The sequence below is a fragment of the Heliangelus exortis genome, chromosome 1 (genome assembly GCF_036169615.1).
Source record: "Heliangelus exortis chromosome 1, bHelExo1.hap1, whole genome shotgun sequence".
NCBI lineage: Eukaryota > Metazoa > Chordata > Aves > Apodiformes > Trochilidae > Heliangelus > Heliangelus exortis.
In genome coordinates this window covers 76,383,212-76,392,050 of record NC_092422.1, presented here as the reverse complement: position 1 = coordinate 76,392,050, position 8,839 = coordinate 76,383,212, and the positions used below count along the sequence as shown (strand labels likewise).

The 8,839-nt window shown below is 41.4% G+C and overlaps 1 protein-coding gene across 6 annotated transcripts in view; it reads left to right on the top strand.

Moving 5' to 3' along the window:
• Positions 1 to 4,825: 4,825 nt before the first annotated feature.
• Positions 4,826 to 8,839, top strand: part of ADGRG2 (adhesion G protein-coupled receptor G2) — a 60,997-nt gene continuing 56,983 nt past the window's right edge. Inside the window, exon 1 of one of the 6 annotated variants that reach the window (XM_071749218.1) lies at positions 4,826 to 5,223. The gene's annotated coding sequence lies outside the window, so the exon portion shown is untranslated. The other 5 variants (XM_071749209.1, XM_071749238.1, XM_071749229.1 and 2 more) reach the window with 5 other exon arrangements.

Here is an 8,839-nt window from a genome sequence, read left to right as displayed (position 1 = left end):
AACCTAAAATGAAAGCTTAAAGTTTGTCTTTACTATAAAGAAACACAACATTATCATATTTTTGTAATAAGATATGTAGGTATATGCCTGCTTGCCTCAAGGAGAATATTGTTAAGGGTTCAAAGATGCTATGTGAAAGACAAGGAAAGCATTCTTCCAAGTGTAAAATTCACAGAAGTAATTTCAGTACAATGATTACCACATGGATCAAAATCAGTGTTAAATTGAGTGCTATTTATGCAAAGCTCTATTCTATTTATTTATAAATAGAATTGAGTTCTATTTATTTAGGGGGACACTGCCCTATGTTCTCCATAGCGAGAGAAATTACTGCAGTTACCTGATCAGTAAAATAGGGTGGGTAGGAACAGGGAGTATAACATGGAACTGGAGGTACAAGAAGGGGTTAAGGATACAGTATAACAGGTAATGTAAGCAAGCAATAGAAGTAAGTAAGTTTTCAGGAGTAGAAAAACATTTGTAGAAAAAGCAGGCTGGCAGTTCTAAGGTGTACTTAACTCCCTTCAGCTCATCAGAGCTTCACTGCACTTATCCCAATGGAGGCTTTCATCTAAATAAGTGCATGCAATATATGAAAAGCAGGACAAATAGCACAGGAGCATGGAAAAAGAGAATTCGAGAAGAAAAAAAAAATATTGAGTGATTCAACACAGAAAAGCTCCTCAGCTGTGATTCTTTTGTTTAAAGTAGTTCTCCTCCCTCCCCTACCATGAGACAAAACATAACAGCTTCTTTATAAAAAAATAGGTTTTATTCAACTGAATCATTCCAGATGGAAAAACATTTTTTCCTTTTTTTTTTCTTTTTTCTTTTCTTTTCTTCATTTTTTTTTTAATAAAATCAAGTTTTGTGAAAGATACAGAAATTTTAAGACACTACAAGCTATTTGAGGAGATGGGTACATAAGAATAAAAGAAAACATTAATTTTCTGGCTGTTGAGGCTTTATGTGCTTCTTTTTTTATCTCAGTCATCCAGTATTATAGGCTGTTTAATAATTAATATTGCAAATTATTTGACCGAGGTAGAAACTATAGGTGCATTTTCTGCACAGAGCATTCAGAATGTCAGTCAAACTGCAGCTAATGGCAGTGCTGAGGCTTAATAAAAGTCCTGTGGTTCACTTAGCCAAAGAGCTTTCTGCATCCCCAAAACTGACATATCAGCATCGCTGCTAAAATTTTAAATGATTAAATAGAAATATATTTTATATAAAACCACTGATGTATATGGAAAAAAGTTACATCTGGTCTATAGATGAACAACCAGATTGCTGTCATTTTACTGTCCTTTCCCAAGAGACACCAGGACATCACATGTCACCAGTGATTTCAGAGAATCTCAGTTGAAGATAACTAACCATATGGTTACAGAATGGCTCTTACTATGTGTGGTATCTGCTTCCAAATGAAGCTGACCTGCAGTAGATATTCTAGCTGCACATACCACTTGAGTAGCACTTGAAATTCCAATCTGCCTCAAAAATTCTTTATTGTGAAGTCCACATAAACTGAACTCTTTGGAAATCTAGATATAATCTCCTTTGCCATTATTACCATCTGGTTTTGTGCCTTCCGTATGTATCTAGAAGAAAAGAGTGCTGTAAGGAAGTAATGGACTTGGCATGAAGACTAAAATCCTTTCCCTACTATGGGAAAGACATACATTACAGATCATACATTGGTAAAGTGTTTAAAAAAAAAAAAAAAAAAAAAAAAAGGAAAAGAAAAAAGGTCCTTCTCTGTTGTTTTTTCAAGTTACAGAAACTCAAGAAGCAACAGGGGGTTGTTTTATACCGACTGAAAGACAAGTTTTAGCAGAAGTTCTTCTTACAGAGTCAAAGACCAATTGAGGCTGGAGGGCACACCCAGAGATCATGAAGTCCATCTTCCTGCTCAGATCAGGGGCTGCTGCAGAAGGTTGCCCAGGACTGTGTCTGGATGGCTTTTGAATATCATCTCCAAGGATGGAAACTCTGCAAGCTCTCTGGGCAACCTGGTCCAGTGGTTCACCCTCTGGTGATCACCCTCACCATAAAGAACTTTTTTCTTCTGTTTAAATGGAGTTTCTTGCATTTTAGTTTGTGCTCCACTCTCTTTTAACTCCATCAGATCATAAAGGTGGCTCTTAAGTCCATAAAACAGAGAGTTGCATCAAAACATTGCCAGAGAGGGAATTATTGAAGTATTGTGACCCAACAGAGCATGATAACCATCCTGCTGCTACATAAAAGCACTGGCTTTTTGCAGAAGTAGGATGACACTTTGCTAAAAAACAGCATCAGAGGTTTATCTATTCTTTTGGCTTGGGTAGCTAATGAATTGTCTCCCACCTTTATCTCAGAATGTAAATGCAATAGGGACACTGGCTGGAATACAGTCCCATACAACATGGCTGTGTGTCTGTAAGCAGGACTTGGCAGCAGGGAATTTAGTAGGGTCAAATAACGTGGTGAACATAAATAACACTTGTCATCAGTAATGATACAAGACACAACTCTCTAAACGTGTTTTCTTTTAAAAACTAGTGAAATGCATATTTCTTTGGTGAGTTGAGCTTTAGAAGTTAACCACAGAGATACAGTTACTGTGATTATTAATTTAATGTCCTTTCTGGACCTTCCTTTTTTAGGAAGAAACTGCAACAGTCAAAAGAAAATTTTACCCTGGGTGTTGTACTTGGTATTTGACAACATGTGTAAAATCACAGCTGGATAAACTAAACCTCCTTATTTGATGATTACATATCTAAGAGATTTCTTTTACATATTGGTTCAGTTAATACTGTGCTCATGGTATCCACACCTATATGCTACTTTCTGACAAAAGAATATTAATAAGTAGTTATTCTATTATATAGACATATATACTACAGACACTTTTGTAAGATACAGACTTGTTGCTCAGGCACAAATTTTGAACAGAAGTAGCCTCCTTTTTCAGAAATCAAGCTCTCAACTTTGTCCTAAATATATGCAGTTTAAAGATTAGATTTAAGATCCTCCTCCCTTGATATATTTCACTTATTTCAGCATCACAGCTGCTCTGTATCATTCCCTTTACCTAAAACTGCTTGCTTGTTGCTTGTATCTTCACAACGCTGAGCTGAAAGCAGACTGAAAGGCTCATATATTATTTTATTTACTCTTCAGTTTTACCATCAGTTTAAAAAATAAAATCTAACCTATTTTTTAACCTAGTAATCTCCAATTTACATGACTCATAGCTTATGAGGTCATAAAACAAATTTGGGGGAAGGGGCTATATTTATGTTAGACAGAGAAATGTAAACATTTTAACTGCTTCTTTGTGGCTCCAGTCAGTTTCTGGTGTTCTCAGAACACCAGGAGGCAAAGAAGACAGAATTCCCCGAAATCAGGACCTATGTCAATTATTAGAAGGCCTTTTTGCTTTGTTTCTAAATTGAGTAGATTTGATATAAATGGTGTAATGGTAATGTCCCTGCGACTGTCCATATCACAGGCCAAGGCAACCTCCAATCCTGCACAATAGGAATAGAGAAGAAGTAGGGAAAAGCAAAACCAGGGCAAGTCTATCTTTTCAAGCACCTTTGTGAAACATCAGCATCCTACTTTCGGAACATAAATAAAAAGGCAAACAGACCTTTTCTCTCCCACCACCTCTTCTCTCCCCTTTCTCTTGTCAATTACTTGTGCTTTTTCCTGCTGAGGCATGAATTACATCACTAGAACAAGTTCCATTTGGATATATAAATTATAAACATGAAATGAATGCTGCAATATGTCACAGTAATGTCTCGTCTCCCTAGGAAACACATAACTCACGTAAATAGAGGAAGAGATTAAAGAAAAAAATAAATTCCAAATCAATTAGAATGCATAATATGAAAATCTGATTAAGGTGAAGTCAATGGGAATTTAGGCACTGGCTTTACTGGAGTCACTGTTGGAGGTTTTGCATTCCATCTTGTTGAACACCAGTGAAAATAAAATGCTTGAATTGTCAAACCCTTGAAATCCAGTATTCTCTACTAGGAGGAAGCTTGGCCAGACTTGAGTCAATGCCAGTTTACGGTATCTGTGCTCCCATTCTAAAGTTAGTCACCTTTTGATCACCACATTTCTGGAGACTTCTAGCTCCAGGATCTTGTAGCTTTATTCAAGATTAATATGATCATTTTGCCTGGGGAAAGAAAATTTGCCTCCTTCTCTCCAAGGGAATATCACTTTCTTAAACCTGCATGTCACCTGCCATTCTACTAAGTCAGTGTTCAGTATTGCACAAGCACACAACAAAGGAGGCATTGAGCAATCCGAAACAAGACAAACTTTTTCTTTTTTTTGGCATTTTCTCATAAACATGACAAACCTAATGGGACCGAGTCATCCTTTATCGTTCAGTTAACCACGCTTGTTCCTCAGACACGCTGTAGTCTGGGTTCTCTTGCTCACTGAAAATGCTGCATTTTCAGAATATACTTCATGCCAAACAACTGAAAAAAGGAGAAGGAGGGTCAGAGCTGCAGCTTACTGCTATCCTGACGGCTAAGTCAAGTTCATTTACACCACCAGTAATATGGACTGCCCAAATAAAACTGAATGAAGGCTAACTCTGAAAAGCTGCGCCTACAAATAAGGATTAAGGAAGTTGCCTGTTTTAAAAATGAAGTGAGTTAAACAAAAACAACAAGTCTTCACACTGAGCACATTGTCCACCAGGGACCTTAAAACAGCTTCATCAGAGCGCTGATTCCTCCCGCCTCGGATCTGTTGTATACAGCTGCAAAGTGTCCCCGCGTTTTCTCCCAACCCAGCCGGTGCTGCTTGCAGCCTTGCAACCCTTCAGCCGGCCCCCGGCAGCTGCCCCACCAGGACACCGCTACACACAGCGGCCCGGGACGACGCCCGCACCCGCGGGGCTGCCGGCTTGGGAGGCGCCCGCAGCCTCCGCCGCCGGGGCCGGACCCGCCTTGCCGAGGGGGCGCGGGGGCCGCTCCCAGGCGGCCTCGACGGCGGCTGCTGCGCAGGATTCCCTTTCGGCTTCTCGCAGCACCACCCTTCGCCTGCCTCCCCCCGCCCCCCGACAGCGTCCAGCGGCTGCCACAGCTGCCGGGACCGGCAGCCGCGTCTCCTGCGAACAGTGCTGAGCGGGCGGGGCGGCGGGGCGGTGGCGAGTCGGGACAGGACGGGACGGGAAAGGACGGGCGGTCCCCCCAGGATCAGGTGAGGCGCTGCTGGGCAGAGGCGGTCGGAGGCGGTGGGCTGTCGAGGGCGAGGAGGGAGCGGCGTGGCGGCGGGCTGCGAAGGTGGGAGTCACCCTGCGCTGCCGGGCTGAGGTGAGAGACTCCCCGGGGCCGGGAGGCAGCGGTGCGCTGCTCTCTGGGGATGGGCTTTCCCGCCCACCCTCCCCGGAGGAACGAGGGTGGTGAGGACAGAAGGGTCCAGCGGGAAGCCGCCTGCGAGGGAGGGGAGTTCGGGGAGCTTCGGTCTCCGCAGCCAAACCCCGCGGCTGCCTCTTAGTCAGGTCCCCCTCACGAATCCCTCCCCTGGGATGGGGTTCTCCTGGTCGCGGGAAGCACAGCCCGAGGGCGGCTGAGAGCAGATCCCTGGCGCCTCCCAGCACAAACCCTGTGGTGGGACCGGGGCGGGGGCCCCGCACCAACCCGGGGCCGTTGGTGGCCGCTGGTGGCCCCCGGTGACTGTTGGTGCCGGGGTGTGAGGCCACGGCGAGGGGCTTCGGGGGGACGCGTCTTTGGAGTTCGCCTTGAGGGAGGGTGCTCTGCTTACCAGGTACATTTCTCGATGCTGCCGGTGGAAAGGCTTCCTGGTGGTTTCCAGCCGTATTTTGAAGGATTTAATCAGCAGTGATTAAAAATAAATTAAAAATAATAACAATAATAAAAAATTAATGCATTTCAATCAGCTTAAAAAGTTGATTATTTTGACTGATGCCTCAGCAGGGGTTGAACGTGGTTTATGATGAAGGGTATCGTCCCGTTGGGACTGTGTTTCTAGGCTGGGTCCGGTTTTGCTCTCACAGACGTTTTCTGTGGGAATGGGTGCTGGGAACAGCGTCAGCTCCAAAGTTTTTGCTGCTTGTTTCTTGTACATTCTGCAAGGCAGCCCGTGCCACTGAGGGTAAAATGTCTCCAGCGGCACCTGTTGTGCACAATACTTGTTTTGAGGTTTGCTTTTTATTTTGTTTGTTTGTTTTGGGTTTTTTTCTGTGTGTGTGTGTGTGTTGCTTTTTGCCTTCTGCCTTTACATTGGCCAAGTGGGGTAAGATCAGTGTACTGGAAGCATCCTTTCCTGGCTGCATTTTTGCTTTGCTTTGTTAACATACAGGTTTTGTCATTCATGGGTAGTATTTGTGACATTACTGAACTCTGTTGCTTTTTCTGTGTGATCACCTAGGATTCCCTTATGCAGAAATGTTGAAGGAATGTTTTTAAACTAATTCAGTACCCTTCTAAAGGCATGCCTATCCAGCAAATTAAAACGTGTGTTGTACAAGTCCATGCTGGTTTTGACTTACATGAAACCAGTTATAATGCTGAAGATGTGGTAGAATGAGCCAAAATAGAGTTAACAATCTCAGGCATGCAGATCCAAGTGATATTCAATCCCAAAACAAATTATTTGGGTCTTCAGCTCAGGAGAGGCAAAGCTAGCATTAAGTGTGTATGCTCAGAATACACTTCTTGCTTTTGCTTGCATAGGCTAAGAGTGTCCATCATCATCAGAGACCCTTGTTCTTAACTTGGAAGCTTGTGGCCTTAGTCCTTTCCGCCTTCACTGGGAAGTCTACTGCTGTAGCTGTTTGCAGGGGGGAAATGAGCAGAATTTGTTGCTCTGCCAGGTGACTGGAAATGTGTTTGTTGAATTAAACTCAAGAACAGAAAACATGTCTTTGCTTAGGAGGGTCTCCAAGTACTTGCCTTCACTGAGAAGGCACACTTACAACTTTTTTGATAAAGATCATCTCTAAAGTGAAATGCCTTGAAGGAAGATTTCAGGAAAGAAATTGCATGTAAACAAAGTTTGCTCAGATGTGAATTGGGGCAACAAAATTTTCTGCATACAGTGCAACCTGGTGTTATTTTATTTCTGCTGTGGCAATCAGACATCAAGTGGCTTATGTTATTAGTATCTTCATAAGTATTTTTATTACTTTACTATTTTGAGGTAATTCTGTAGATCAGATGGAATATGCGAGCATGTGTTTCCTCTACAAGAGCCTTCCAAATTTAATGCTAATTTTGTGTTTCTAACACATCAATAAAAATTGTCTCACATTACAGTGAGCTGGGGACAAGCGGACTAAATTCCCATTCTCAAGTTATTTGTTCAATTTATACTTTTTGTGCTGTGAATTATTTTAATCATATCTTTCATTAATGACTGCAGAGTGGTGGTGGACTGAGAAACCTTTGGACTTCATGGGATAATAACTGCTGTTAAATTCGAACACTTGAGCTGGGAATTTTATGTTTTCAGTGGAATAGAGTAGATTATTGGAAAGCCAAAGTTAGGGTAGCTCATACAATTAATCCTGTTGACTTCAGTGGAAGAACTGGCATAAGTAAGGCATGCTGCTATTTGGCCTAAATTGCTAGCTTTCTGATAAATGCTATGTTTGGTACTATTATTATATATAGATTCAATGAAATTATGTGTGATTTTTTTCAGATGTGTGATTTAGAGACTATTAATTTGTTGCAATACACTGGCAGGTGCTTCTCAGCTTGTGAACAGGAAAGGAGCAGAGTGAATCTTTTCGTGTTTCTTTGAAGGTGCTCGTGATTATGAGGGTCTTACTCCTTCCAGTCATAAATTCTTAGTGGAATTACAATTTGGAGAAGAGCTTTACTTGCTTTGTGAAAAGATAGGTTTGTGCAACTATACAATAATTACCTAGAATTATTGGGAAAAAACCTAGAATTATTGGGGAGCCTTGTGTTCCTTTTGCACCAAAATATCTTTGAAATTTATTGGTGTGCAGGGTAGACAAAGGATCCTTTGTTGCTGATATTACATCAAAGGGAAAAAAATGGATCTCAAACTCCTCCCTCTATGAGTCACATGTATTTCTCTCCAGCTGTGAGATGAACATATTGTATGTCACAGGTGCTCAACCTGTAAGTGTTAACTTACATCAGCTTCAGGACATCTTCAATATTGGTAGTATGCAGTGGAACTGATACAAGATTTTAGAAGTGCATTTGGCAGCTGAAGTCCTGGCCGCGGTATTTTCTGTTTTGCTGGTTTTTTAATCAATGAGCACCACAGTCCAGAAATCTAATCTCTGTTGGACACAACAGCTGCTTTTCAGCTTGTGCCTTATTAATACAGGGATTTTGTTCTCCTATGATCTCCTCCTGAAATGCAGTCTTCTTAACATCTTGGAGAAAAACCTGTAGTTTGCAACATGATTTACTTATTTTTATTTGCTTAAAAAGAAAATTGTAGAATGTTGGTAATACTATATGACAATGTATGGAAAAGAAATAGTATATGAAGTTCCCCAGTCCACTTAAAATACTCTTTCACCCTGCTGAATTCAGAGGATATTACCAGAATTTATCATATTATTTCTGTTTTTCTGAAATTTGCATGAGATGAGTATCTCAGGTAATGCCTTAGTTGCCTAGAAGAGAACAACTCACAAATTAAGCATTATGTTCTCATTTATGGTGTTCCTTAAAGGAATCATTGAAGAGTTAAGGCTGAAGAGATCTGTCAATAGGTTAGCTAGAAATTGTAACGTTTGACAAGATGTGACAGACTTAGAAATGGTAGAACTCTCAGAAAACCAGTAATGTGAGTATGCTGATTAGGG